Below are 16,057 nucleotides of genomic sequence, written 5' to 3' on the forward strand. Positions count from 1 at the left end.
AGTGCCTTGCATCTTTTCTGGGTGAATTAGAAGTCAGAGGGACATCAGGAAGCCAGACTTTTAGGTTTGTCAGGTAAACAAGTTACTACTTCTGTTTCTTTTACAGATACTAAGTTGGGGACTGACATTCTGCTATTTGCACCCCAGTCTCTGGTGCATATTCATTGTCTGCCCAGACTCATGCCCCGTTAATTGACAAAATTTTACCTGGTGTCTAGAATGTAGGAAGAATTTTTTTACTTCAGATGAAAAATGTAGTATTGTTTTCAGCAGAAATGATATCACTCTAGAAATACATAGCCATGCTTGATTGAAGTCCACAACACCCTGATATAAAGCTTTGGATACTATAGTGATTATTAATTCAGGCATACACATCATGTCTGCATGTGGGTGAATGTACAATATATCTAGTCAACTACAAAGATCATAATTTTTTTAAGTAATACATAGTTGCTACTGATGTATTTGCAATGAAACACTGATTCTTAGACCAAGAAGAAAAGCTGCTTCCTAATGAGAGAATAGAAAATGATGGTCATATAAGTAAAAAAATAAGAAAGAGACTAAAATGCCTTATTTCTTCAGATCTCCAATGCTGTACCTCACAAATATATATAAGATGAGAAATAAAATCATAGACCTGGGAAATACAATGATTGACTGATGGATTGATTGATGGATTCACTGATTTAATTCTGATAACTAGGTAGGTAGACTTCACTTGGGACCTTTTTTCAGCCAGGATAAAGGCAGATGGAGTAGTTACAGTACAAAATAGTTACATATGCCTGATATAAGTTTATATAAAGATAAATCGACAAAAACAGTGTTGAACAAAGAGAACAAACAAATACAGTCTTCAACGTTTTGCATTCAGGTACTTATTAGAAAAACTAAAGTTTAATAGAAATGACTGTTTGGATATATTTGACGCTAAGAGAGGTATAATAATATAGCAATAACCCACGCCTGGGTGTGGGTAATGCGGGATTTACCCACAGTTGGCGTGGTTTAGTCCCTCGGGCTTCGAACTCGGGACCAAACAAAGACAACCGTGGGTAAATCCCGCATTACCCACACCCAGAAGTGGGTTATTGCTATTATACTATGACATTATTTAAGAAAATAAATAATTACTTTTCTTAAATAATGGCATTGTATAATGCCTCTTTGCTGCCCTTCCGCAGCTGTCTGGTATCTGTGGCAGTTCTGATGTACTGCGCATGCCTATGCAGTACATCAGAGCTGTGGCCAAAAGCAACGGAGAAAGCAAGATCTCCATTGCTTTTTACTGTTTCGCTATGTTAAATGGGTTTAATATAGCGAGACAGCTTTAAAATAAGCAACAGAGATGTCCGTTGCTTATTTTAAAGCTGTCTCGCTATGTTAAACCCATGTAATATAGCAAAACAGTAAAAAGCAACGGAGATCTTGCTTTCTCCATTGCTTTTTTTTTTTTTTAAAGCTGTCTCGCTATGTTAAACCCATTTAACATAGCGAGACAGGTTTAAAAAAAAAGCAACGGAGAAAGCAAGATCTCCGTGCTTTTTACACACTGTGTCGCTATGTTAAGGGAGTTTAACATAGCGAGACAGCATTAAAAAAAGCAACAGAGATCTCTGTTGCTTTTTTTAAACCTGTGTCGCTATGTTAAACTCTTTTAACATAGCGAGACAGTGTTTTAAAAGAGACTTATACTAATGGAAAAAGTCCGGGCGACCGGACCTTTTTCCATTAGTATAAGTCGATTTACAACATGCACGCTGGCCAATCAGCGTGCACATTTTGGAATATTAATGGGGGGTCATGGTATAATAGATATTTATAGTTTTCATACTGTAATAACTAAGCAAGAATTAGACAAAAAAGAAGTAATCAAAGTGTATTGGCTGCTATACATGACTGGACTAGCCTCTGGAAAAGTTGTAGCATTTATGTTCTGCTTGTAGATGTCTTTCTGTGTGGGTGGGGGGTGTAGAGAGATAGAGATGAACAAAGAATTAATTTTTAATTTTGTATGGGTGTTTTCTGAGCTGTTGGGGTCTTGCGTTTTAAGAGGCAGGGTAACCCTGGAGAGCACTTTTTCACTCAGAGCCTTTGTAAATGTTGATCTATGTAGAGTGATGGTGTCATCTGCAGTGAAGAATAAGGGATAGTCTAGTTGCTTGTACTGCAGTTAGTGAGACAAAAGTGAACAGTATCAGCAGTCTGATTGTTTGAAGTTTGGGCACTTTAGCCTTCTGTCCTGTTATTGTTGTCTTTAGAAGCCAGTTTGCTCTCTTTATGGTTCTGCAGTTGTATTCTGTTAAAATAACAATTGTGATAAAGCAGCAGATTTTGTTTACTAACTTGTAAGTTTATGTGTTTTATGCACAGTTCAGAGCTGCTCTTCATGGATATTAATCAATTTTGGGTAGGAGTATTTCTTTTGCAGTGACTCTTCTGGCTGCTATGGATAGGTTAGAATATGTTGCTAATAACAACAACAGTACAATGCATATCCAGCTATACATATATATATATATATATATATATATATATATATATATATATATATATATATATATATATATATATATATATATATATATATATATATATATATAACAATTGTCTTTTAGGCCTTAAATACTGTCATATATACATTCTCATAAGTTACAGACTGAGCATAATTTTATATCAGTTAGTAGACTTCTTATGAAGAATACATATAAAGTGTAAATTCAGTATACAAAAATTAAACTCTTTCTTACCCAGCACACAAAAGCGGTTGAGGATATTCACTAAAGCTGATTTCATGATATGCAACATAAGTGTTTACAAGGATCATTCCACCGAGTATAATACTGCCATCTTTTGAATAGGATTCCATTGAGTGACTTTCAAGTTTGCATTGGATTTGCAAAGAACTCTTAAATGTTGTACAAAAGATTGCAGAATATAACATTATATATTTTATATACATCTTAGCAGAAATAAAATATGTGGTTATGCTTGATGTGTCTAATGAATGCCATTTTGACTGAAATATTAATCCATAGCTTTCACAAATAAAAATTAACTGAAGAGGAATTAACTTCCAAATGAATGAATATCATGTTATCCAATTGCTAACACTGTGCTGGTTATTCTGTGCAAACAAATAGATGTAAGCTTGGGAAGTTCAAGTTGCAGGTACTTGTGCCCCTCCTGGTAAACTATGTATTATTTATACTGTTGCCAAGTTTCCTGAAACAACATTTAATGTATTGAATATATACTGAGCAGAATCTATGATTATAGTAATCATGTATCCCTAGCTATAATTCATCTGCAGAAAACTAAATAACGTTTCATTATATCAAGCTTATTTACCATAGTTAGTTCCTTTATAAAATTAAACTTGCAAATGAAAATAATTTTTTCAAAAGTAGCAATGAATATACCATTCATTTCTTGTTAAGGGGTGAATTTTATCCTATGTGTTTGAGAAGCTGAATGATATTTCCCAATGCTGATTGTTCATTATTTTGTTAAGACTGGAAATACAGTGCTCATGTGCCCATCAACCGTCATCTGAGTTATATGATAGATACTATAATAACATGCTCCACTTAATTTTCTATCTAAATAAAACTGCTATCTGTCATTGTCTCTAGACTAGATTATTAGGTTCTATGTATTTTTCCACTTTAAACTCAAAGAAGGCATCAGCATGTATGAAAGTGTTCATACATTATTGTCAGAATGCATGTGCCACAGCCTTGCATTTGTAAAATATAAATGTTGCATTTTCATTGCTTTTTTTATCTCAATTAGTACTTTAATCAGTTAATACCAGTCAGACACAGGTGCCTTGGAATGAACCTCTAAAGTTAGCTTTGAATGCTTCCATAACATGACATTCCTCCGGATTCTCGAAAGCTTGCACGGCGTGCAAGATCGGTGCAGGAGCTCAAGCAGGCAATATGTCTGCCGTGCGATCCAGGAACAGACTGCAGGGGCGTGCACAAGCGCTCCTGCACTAATCCTGCATGGACTAAGCCCTGGCATGCAAATCATTCAATTTGCAGGAGAAATCTATGCAAATTAGGTGATATTGCAATCCAGGAAGCTTGCAACAGTCTATGCAGGACTAGTGCTATCTGCAGAAATCTACTTGGTTAGTAACCGCGTACATTTCTGCAAAATCCAAAACGGAGCTGTGACAGCTCCAACTAAAGGCTGCATATCATGTAATAAGCATGCCAATGGCCTGCATTGCAAACATAAAAAATAATAAGAAATCAACTTTTATTTTTTTTTTAGTCAATCTTGACTGCTAAAGCGTAGAGCAGCGGCACGCAAATGCAATCGGGTGGGGGAAATAACAAAATGAACCTAAATTAAGCATTCTAACTAAAATCAGTACTCTGCCATGCAAGTCAATGGCAGGCAGAAGACAACATGGCCACTGAGTAGTGGTTGCTAAGGGGGGAGGCTCAGTGTGAGACATGTTACTAGGCATTAGCAAGCAATCCTATGCAAATTAGGGGAAGGATAGTGAATCCCAGTTTTCCCCAGCATGTGAGTGAAGTCCCAACAGTGTAAGAGTAAGAATAGCTTGTTGCAAGCCTAGGAGTTAGGTGCCATCATGGAGATGTGTGTCAGGCATACTGTAGGTGGATTGGAGCCCTGTGGCTCGAGTGTCCTCCTAGTTTAGCACAGCTAAGCTAGGGGGTGTGTCTAAACCTGCATAGCACTCTTTACAAAGCCTAAGCAGGTGTTTTACAGGAAGAAAAGATAAGTTAAACCAGGAAATAGCAGCAGTGTGCACATTTGAGCACTCTGTTTGCACAGTGCACACATGGGCTTAAACAGGAAGGCAAAGGGAAGGGAAAACAGCAGTAGGAAGGTAATCAAGGAGAACTATCTTAGCTGGCAGGTGAAATGTATCAAAATCAGCCTATTACACATGCAGCAGACCAGCCCAACATAAAACACTACTATAAACTATGCAAACACCTTCCCTTCTGTTTTTTCCCACACACTACACCACCGGTGTAAACAAGCGGGGAACTTTTAAGACTCACAACAGCAAAATGATAGGGGCTGCAATAGCTATCATACAACAACTTGTTGAGGAGGCTGAGGGTGGTGAGGATGTGAATGCTGTCGACCAACCCACAGTGAGGAGACGGAGAAGAGTGTACAGACCCAGGATAACCTACCAGGGGCTACATGAACTGGAGATAGTGGAGTGCTTTAGGGTGGACAGGACTTCATACACCAAATTGTTGAGCTGTGCCGGCCATGCCTGACACACAGAACTAACAGAGGGGAACCCATCCCAGTGGATATCAAGGTATGTGTAGACCTAAGAATACTAACGGCAGGTACCTCCCAAAGGTCATCTGGGGATATGATGGGGATTTCACAGGCATCAGCATCGATGGTACTCCACCAGTTCCTGGATGCCATGTCAGCACATATCGGTGAGCACGTATATTTTCCCAACACCCGTGAGATGTTGGCAAGCAATATGCAACTGTTCCACCAAATAGCAGAATACTCTGAGGTAATGGATGCTATAGACTGCACTCACATACACATCAAAGCACCGCCCCCTGAGTGGGGTAGGGTCTACATCAACTGCAAAGGCTTCCCCTCTATCAACTGCTAGGTCATGTGCGATGCCCAGGGCATAATAATGAATGTGTGAGCTGGCTGTCCTGGAAGCTATCTTGATTCCCATATCTAGCATCTGATGCAGCTGTACCAGAGATTTGCCAATGGGGACAGCGCTGACGGTCACCTAATGGGGGATGCTGATGACACTCATCAGAAATGCACACACATCCGAACAAGAACTCCATAATGAGGCACATGCACAGACCAGAATTATAGTAGAGCATGTGTTTGGGATGCTCAAGTCACAGTTCCGGTGCCTGGACACATCTGGTGGAGCCTTGCAGTAGTCACTAGCTACATGCACCCAAATTGTCCTTGTATGTGCCATGCTACACAATATAATCCTGTGGAAACAGCTGCAGCAGGAACAGCACAGAGCAGGGCCACACAGCCTCCCACCATTGCCAAGGCCTGCACAGGCACAAAGTGACTCAGAGGAACAACCTGAGCCTGCCCCAGTAGGCAGAAGAAGGCATGCACAATATGCCCTGGCCTTGGCAAAGAGGCAATGCATAGCACATACACTGACACAAGAGGGACCCAGGGAATAACATCTCTTTCTGATTTTCACATACAGTAAAAGAGATGCCAAACATTACACTAACTGTGCTTAACCATGTGCAGGGAGTGCATTATGTGCATCTGACATAGGCAGCCTTGCATCACCAACCTCAATACTGGGACACCCACAATGTAAGTGACTCACACATGCCAGTCAGGGAGGTTCACATACCCAACAACAGTCACAGCCAGCAGGACAGGTGTAGATAAACACAAACAAAGGCTGTGCTATGGGCTCTGAATGAGGCCTATGGGTAACCTCTCCCCAGGCCTACACAGACTACAGCAGGTCAGGCAGTGGATTGTCAGTTCTGAAGGGTAGGAAGTCATAAACTAATATATAGGTAATTAAAAGCTAAGATCTGTAGGAAACTGGTATGCCTCTAGTGAGCACAATAGGTAAGACTACAAACTGAAATGGAGTACCCGACATACCAGTACAGTCCTAGCAAATGTGTACAAGTGTCAGGTGTGCCCCCCTATCCTACGTAAAAATGTAGTCACAGTCAGGTGTGTCCCCTCCCAATCCTGTGTAGAAATGTAGACATAGTCAGGTGTCCCCCCCATCCTACATAGAATTGTAGTAACAGTCAGGTGTGCCTCCCCAATCCTGTGCAGGAATGTAGAAATAGTCAGGTGTGCTCTCCCCATCCTACATAGAAATATAGTAACAGTCCAGTGTGTTCCCCCCACCCACAATCCTGTGTAGAAATAGTCAGGTGTGCCCCCCTTCCTATGCAGAAATGTAGTAACAGTCAATGCCAAATGATCGATGGATACCCTGCAGAGACAGCATGCTACCTGTAGGTGTACAACACAAAGGTCAGCACTGCAGTACAAACGACCTGGACTCGATCCACACATTCAATACAGACGGCCATACTGGGCATGCTCACACACTTAAACACATGAAGACCACGTCTGCAAATACCAGTGGACCAGACATATCTGGCAGCTGCAGATGTTAGCGCAGACACTCCTCAGTATGCACCACTCATGCTTTGCACGCACAGTGGATAGGAATACAGGCATATATCCAAGGACAACACACCATAATAAGCCAAAGGTAGACATACATAGATGTGTGGAAGAGGGTGACTGTGACAAGGAGCCATCCAGGCCTGTCCCACCCAGCACACAGCCAAAGAGCCACAACCACATGAGGTTCAGATGTCACTCACTGCAGATACTAGCCACAGGTATCTGACAGCATTACAGAGTATGTGGTGCACATGCCAGCTGTGCAACATGACTGTTTAAGGAAGTAGTCATCTAGCAGCTATATACATGTACCTATGAAATATGACGTAGGTTGTGCTCGCATGTGGCGTGTCAACCCCTAGATGAATGGGTTATGGCCCATGCACACACACTGCCCTCCTCATAGTCTCACTATGACAAACATGCTGAGATCATCCACTGTGAAAGACACCTTTGGGAGAATTTTCACCAAGTAATCTCTGTGGCACATCCCATAACTGCATACCACTGTAGTGTGATAAACTAGTTAGGTAGAAGTTCTAACCCCAGCCTTGGCAACTGTGTGTTTTTGTGTTTATGTCTGTCCGTCTTTGTCTGTGTAGAGAGCAATGCTTTTTAGGGTGGTCACACTCTCTACAATTGAAATGCTCTACTTTGGTAAGGCTGCTGATGTCATCCACCTAGAAATACATCTCTGGGAAGGTTGCATCCCAATAATCTCCATAGGGCGTATCATAACTGTGTAGTGTGATAAAATAGTTAGGTGGAAGTTCTAACCTCAGCCTTGGCAACTGCGTGTTTGTCTGTCTCTGTTTGTGTAGAGAGCAGTGCTTTTTAGGGTGGTCACACTCCCTACAATTGAAATGCTCTACTTTGGTAAGCTGCTGATGTCATCCACCTAGAAATACATATCTGGGAAGGCTGCATCCCAGTAATCTCCATAGTACATGCCGTAACTGTGTACTGCTGTAATGTGATAAAATAATTGGGTAGGAGCTCTAACCCCAGCCTTGGCAACTGTGTGTTTGGGTGCCTGTCTGTGTATGGAGCAATGTATTTTTATGGTAGTCACACTCCCTACTATTGAAATGCTCTACTTTGGTAAGGCCACTGATGTCATCCACCTAGAAATACATCTCTGGGAAGGCTGTATCCCAGTAATCTCTGTAGCGCATGCCATAACTGTGTACTGCTCTAGTGTGATAAAATAGTTATGTGGGAGTTTTTACCCCAGCCTTGGCAACTGTGTGTGTGTTAGTCTGTCTGTGTAGAAAGCAAGGCTTTTTGGGGTAGTCACACACCCTACAATTTAAATGCTTTACTTTGGTAAGGCTGCTGATGTCATCCACCTAGAAATACACCTCTGGGGAGGTTTTAGCTCAATAATCTCCATAGCGTGTCCTATAACTGTGTACTGCTGTAGTATGATAAATTAGTTAAGTAGGTCTTCTAATCCCAGACTTAGCAAGTTTGTGTGTGTGTCAGTCTGACCCTGTCTGTGTAGAGAACATTGATTTTTACGGTAGTCACACTCCATAAAATCTGTATGCTCTACTTTGGCAAGGCTGCTGATGTCATCCACTTAGAAATACACCTCTGGGAAGAATGCAGCCCCGTTATCTCCATAGCGCATGCCATAACGGCGTACTGGTCTAGTGTGATATAGACCTCTGTTAGGGGTTCTATACCCCCACATGTCGGTTGTGAATGTATTGTGTGTGTTTCAAATGCACTGTGTGTGTTTCAATCTCTGTATAGGGAGGAATTCATTTTAGGCTCATCACACTCAGTACATGTCAAATGGCCTACTTTGGCAATCCTGCTGATGTCATCCAATGTGATATGCACCTTTGGGGAAAAAGTGCTCCAGTAACCTCTGTGGCGTGTACTATAACTGTAAAGTGCTGTAGTGCAACAAACTAATTAGGTAGGGGTTCTACTCCCAGACATGACAGGTGTGTGTGTTTGTAACTCATACCCTGTGTGACACCTGAGCCCAATGTGGAGTGGGTTTTGCAAATTTTTTATATGGTGGCCATAGTATATATCACAATGTCCACTGTACAGGGATAACAGATGTGAAACAGCCGAGAGGCTGGGGTGCAAATCCATAACCATACATGTAACATCAAGGCCAGGAAATCACAGTTAGCAAACCCAGTATTACCCAGAGCGTACTCTCAACCCATGTTTCATACAAACACACACACACATGCCGAGGCAACAGCCAATGTGTGCAGTACACTGCATATTGGCAAATGATAGTAACTATGGAGTGATTGCAGTGGCCTGCAAAGGGCATGGCACTCTGTCCATCTGTCCAATAGGCACATACATGCCGACAGTGCACCTTCCCCATGTTTCCCACTGGACACCTGCAACACCTGTGGTGCCATCACATGTGACCCACAAAGGACATACCATTCCTGAAAATATGCCCTGTATGGACAGATGCCACTGACACCAGGGAATGCCATTAGCATGCTATCAATGTAGGTGCAGGGTTAACCTGCTATCCATTACCAGTTCCTGCCACAGGTGGCCAAGACTTGCACATCTGATGATAATCTTTGTGCACAACATGGTCCCGACACCTTAGGTACAGTTCCACATGTCACTGTACATGCATGTGGGAGGTGTGCACATCCCAGACACCGTCCATGTTATGGACTTAGGAACACATACATGGCAAGCAATGCACAACGTTGTCCACATGCAATAGTTACCCAGATGACTGGATGGTGGATATAATACCCACCTGTGTGGGCAAATGCAGAAACCACAGCCCTGAGCCACAATGCAGACCATTGTCATGTAGCCTGATGCCAAGGTGTACCCATCACCTAGCCTTGTATAGCCATCTGGCACAGTCGACCACCACATACCCATGCAGAAATGCACCCATGAATGTCAGTACTGGCAGCCTGTGTGTTTGTGTGTGTGGTGTATGATGCGTATGATCACATCCACACTCACTACAACCCCCAGTGGCATACTGAAGCATGCTGTCTGATGTCAGACACCTGCCCATAACCTTTGCCCATATAACCTCCATATGACCCGTGTGGTGCATGTTGTGGCAATCTCACTAGTGATGAGCTGTATCCCTGGCCCTGCCAAGTGTGTCAATGTATGTACATCCCTGTGAGAGTGTAGCTGTTTTGATGCTGGCACCTGTTTATGCAGACAGGCACATGTACTTCACCTACCATATAGCTACCATATCCCTGTTGCAGATGTCACTCACCATCACATACATGTTCTGAGGACTCCACAGCAAATGACCTATGTGGTGCATCACGTAACTGCATATGACTGTGATAGCACTACATAGTTGTCAGTGGTTTGATACACTGTGCTGGTAGGTGTGTGACACAAACACGCTTAAGTTTTACTCTCCCACCCCTCCCTGACTTGTCATTGCCTCTGTCTGCCTCTCTCACTCCCTCACTGGTGGATGTGGAGACCTACACCTGCTTTGTGTAGGCACCAGCATGTGCACTTTAAGTGATGCTCATGATCACTGATGGCCTCTGCATGAACTGCAGCCCTTCCCTAGCAGATTGCATGTGGAACAGCTGTGGTAACATTCCCATAGCCAATTGTATGGAAACACACTCCAATATCTAGGAAACTTTTGTTGGTGTTGGGCCTTTCCATTCACTGTGAGCAGGAACTCAATCTGTTGTTTGGCAAACAGCATCTCAGATGGATTGGAGATTTACCTCTGACAACATACACTGTGGAAACAAGCCAACACACAGGAGGTGGATGCACCTGACCTGACTACAGAGTGTAAGTGCTGCTATACTGCATTCAGAGTAATGTTGGATTAATAAGGTGTGTGTGGATATGGCTGTCCTACAGGTATTAATACTTGTCATGTCAGTTCTATTTTATGAGGACTCCCCATCTGTAGGGTCATCTGCAGACTGGGCAGTGTGTGGTGCTTTTGGTTTCATGTGTTACCCACAGAGCATGTATCTGTAAACTGCAGAAGGTAGTGTGAGGATTGCAGTCTGTAGATGCTGAAAGCCGGGACACTTACTGACTTCATATACCTCATAGGACATATGTTGCAACAAACCCTGTTACAACAGTAAATGTAAGATGTTATCTCAACAACATGTCAATATTGGCCCTGAGTATGTGCTTCCAGCCACAACTATGTCAACCTTTGTACATATGCCATGCTTTAAAAGGTGCATATGTGCTGTACACCATCATCATATCTGGTAACAAGCCAGTGAGATATCAGACTGATACACATGTTATGTACAGTAGGGGTTATATTTGATGACATAACCTAGATATTCTGTGGTTGTTTCTACAGTGCTGAGGTCTGTGTACTTATGGTGAATGTTGACAGTGTGTGTATTGCCAATACGTACCTTGGCCTGTGTACAGACTGTGGTAGATGTCATCATTCTAGGTCCCATCCTATCTGATGTTACATGCTGCCCCACTGTATATTACCATATTGGCTTACATGTCTGTAGGGCCATACACACATATGTCCAGTACCACAGACAGGCATCAGGCCACACTGTGTAGTGGTCCAGTATATGTAGGATTAGTGTGTGAGTGGTACATATGAGGATGGTGTCGAACAGATAGTCCATATACTGTAATAATATGCTAGCTTACCATATGTGGCTGCGGCTGTGTTCACATTTGTTGTGGTTATGCATTTCCACACAGGTGTATCTTACCCGGTGCTGTGACATGCCTGTAGAGCCTACTATATATGCATGTACATGTACATTCCCCCATAGGAGATGTAGACCACTGTTGAGCCAGTCTGCCTGTAGCCTGCACAGTGCATTGTTACATGCCTAGCAGCTTAGTGTACTTACCCAGTGAGATGTCATGTGCAGATACTTGCCAGATGTACTGCTGCCGGGCCTCCCTTTACAGTCATGTATGTCAGACAGAGCAGTGGGATGCTGTACCGATGTATGTCAATATCTAGTGGAGTAGTATGTGACCATGGCACCTCTGTACCAGCAGTTATTATGTGTCAGGACAGACAGGGTTGTGTGAATGCATAACCTATGTGGGCAAATGTATACCAGTCGCTATGTGCTATACCCATCTACATGGCTGTTAACATCCATATTGTCAGGCTTGGTCTACATGTTCTGCACTAAGGGGTTCTGTGTATACCTCTGAACCATACAGAGTGTGTCAGAATGCCCATATCTATTGGCCAATATCTCTGCTGTAGTCCACAGGAACATTACGTGCTTGCAGCAGTACTGTACTATGATGTCCTTAGGGTGTCAGTCAGTAGCCAATGGTGCACATGTGAAAAGCAGATGTGACCACTCACACACACCATGTCTGTGAATACAATTCATATTACAGTAGAAATAGTCTACTAATATGCCTGCTATACATACTGACATCCCCTTGCACTACAGAGTTGGGACTATAGGGGCTGAGGTAGGGCTGCACCTCATGTTCAGGACATATGGTGAATATATATGTACATATGATTATCCAGATATCTGTATAGATAACTACACATGTACATATCGGCATATATAAATGGGTGTGTATATGTACATAGATATGCATATACACACCCAGATATATACATATACAGAGCAATATATGTCTACACTTATACAGATAGTGATACATATGGACATATACGTATACCACGCTGCCATTCCTGCCAGCAGTCCACTGCTGTTGCATCCACCACACATACGGTGGGGCTGGGCCATATATGTGTGGACTTCACCTGCACAATACATATGTGCCCATATGCACTCCAGAGGCCAGTGTATGTAACAGTAGTATATGGCCCTGTAGTATTGAGTCTGGGGGGATGCACCATACATAACCTGGGCTGTTACAAAATGTGGGGGTATCAGGGGTGGGCTGCCATAAGGTATTTGGATGTACAGTACCATACATTTCACCTATCTTGACATTACTTACATAAAGTAGGTTACTGCAAGCCTACTGCCTCCTGCCATACAAACTGTTCTGTTTGCCAGTGTGCCTGTGATGGTGTCAGTTATGCCATGTAATGTATCAGTTACATCCCATTTGGCCAACTGAAGTCTGTACCACCTAGAGATTGCATACAGAGTGTAGATAGGGGCTGCTGAACTATACACCTGCATCACTTACTACTGTATGTGTGGTATCCTGTGGCCCAGTCATTCATTACTATTGTATGATTTGAAGGGCTTGGCCTGGACAGCAACAGTTGTGGACTTTTCCAGACTACTGTATTAGTAGAACTGTTTCACAGCTACATTACTCTTTATATGGATGTCAGTGTCTGAACAGCTATATGATATGGAATATACATCTGTAATAGTACACAAATAAAGGTATTCCACATCTGCAGACCTGTGTGTGGTGTTTTATCCTATGATCGCTCCATGAGTATGTGTTGTAGGCAACATATGTCATTTGTATGGGTGGCTCATCCAGTATCCAGTTGATAGGATGTTATCTGTAGGCATGGTGGCTGTTCCATATTGTGTGCGCCTACTACATGAGTTTCTTACTGTACATATCTCTGCGTGTGTACGTGTAGTCACATGTATATATATATATATATATATATATATATATATATATATATATATATATATATATATCTGTATCTGCATATATGTATCCTGGGGATGTTGCTAGCTTCCACATTTTGCATTTCCTATGGGAGCCAGACTGTACTGCATATGTTACTAATACCAGCCTGACATCATACAGGTGGGATGTAGTACTGTTAACATCTTGTGCCCATGACATGTCAGGACCTGGTTATGGGATCTGCAACACTTGGTAGTGTATTGAGGGTGGACGTGTTTGGCTGTGGGGGGGGGGGGTGGGTATACCTATTCATAAAAGATGTATATTGTTTGGGGCCTCTCAACCCCATTAATGGTGCATGTGGACATTTATGTGTTAGTTAATCCCCCATTGATATTTACATATGCATGTCCATCTATACCTGACCTGTATGGATATATATATCTGCTTACACATAAATATATATATATATATATATATATATATATATATATATATATATATATATATATATAAAACTATGTCCGTATATACCTGTATAGATATATATCTGCTTACATAGGTGTAACTTGCTGTGTATATGTCGACATATAGGTGTAGACATATACATGTGTCGATGTAGGTATTTGCATGTATATATGTTCATACATATTTATATGTATGTATATATTTCTAAATTTATATGTCGTATCTGTTTAGATATTATTATATTTACACACAAACATACATCTAGATGTTGGTATACATTCTCTGCACTGTTGCATGACTGGGCTGGATGATGTTTCTGGAAACATCAGATTTGGCATATCTGGCATGGCTTAGTGGCAAATCAATTTGTCTATGGTGTGCAGGGTCATGGATATGAGTCTTGCAGTGGCTGTTTATTTTATTGCTAGGCAGAACATGGGCCACTGGATACAGAGTGATTAAAGCACTTTAAAGCAGTTGTAAGCAGGTTTCCACTTGTTTGCATGAAGGTAAGCACTGCTAACTTCCGGTTGCAGTTTCTTATACTCAGTTAGCTTCTAAATTACTTAACGTGTGTAGGCATTGCTTACCTCTGCTCAAACTGGATTAAACCCTCTTACTGTTGCTTAAAAGTGCTTACTGACATTTACACCTGCACTAATTTCTTTAAAAGAAAAGAAAAAGGGGTTGACAGGAAAGTGGTGAAAAAAAGGGGCACAAAGAGGGAAAGACAGTAGGGAAAATAGGTAAGGATGTGCAGGAAGGGTGTAGGGAAGGTCCATAGATGCCCATTTCTTCTACAGCAACAACTGTGCATATATACTGAATTTGGAGCTAGATTTGGACACTCAATCCCCAGCAAGAGTTGTGAGGACAACAATAATAAGTTGTGATGCTTATTAGACTGGATTACATGTCCAGTGGACACGTGTGAGAAATGGACAGCCTGTGATCATGTAGCCCAGGCTGGTATGAACCTGACCCTGAGTAGCTTCCTGCCCTCACCAAGAATTATACCTCAGTATAAAGAAAAAATGATCAATTTCAACAATTGGCTAAGCTTCTGGTGTAATTCAAAGGGGATCCAGTGTCTGTCCGCCTGGGACAACATGCTCGACAAGCCACATTGCTTCACAAGAGATGGCTTGCACCTGTCAACCCTAGGCTTTTGAATACTGGCCAAAGCTCTTGCTGCCCCCATAGTGCCTTTTTTAGGCAAGGCTCAAAAGTCAAACCCACCTCCATAAACAGCACAATTAACAAAAAACGGAGGTTTATGCAACTCAGTGCCAGGAGTTTAAATCTCAAAATGCACGAGCTTGAAGCACTCCTCAGTATGGAGAATGTCGACATCTGTGCAGTAAAAGAAACCTGGTTCAAGACTCCAGAGAGCACCCCAGCACTACCGGACTGCAACTTATACCACACGTTTTGCCACAGAACATGGACCAAAACACAAAAGAGGGGGTGTATCCATATTCATCAAGGATACCTACACCTCCAGGTTAGTGGCGCAGCATGATACCTCTGAGATCATCCATGTGCAACTAACATCGGGCAAATCTGCAATGCAAATTGTGGCCTGCTACAGATCACCCTCCATGACCCAGGACCACCACTCCACCTTTCTGGAAACACTGGAAAACATGAAGGTCCTACCAAAAACCCTGATATTGGGTGATTTCAATTACGCTACCATTCACTGGGAAACTACTCGAGTACAAATTCCAAGGCCCAGCGCTTCCTAGAATTCAACTCAAATTACCTGGATCAGCTGGTAAACTCCCCTACCAGAGGTGAAAACATATTGGACCTGGTCATCACCAACCTGGGTGACAGG

This window comes from Protopterus annectens, chromosome 2.part1, assembly GCF_019279795.1.
Source record: "Protopterus annectens isolate FY-2018-M chromosome 2.part1, PAN1.0, whole genome shotgun sequence".
Lineage (NCBI taxonomy): Eukaryota > Metazoa > Chordata > Ceratodontiformes > Protopteridae > Protopterus > Protopterus annectens.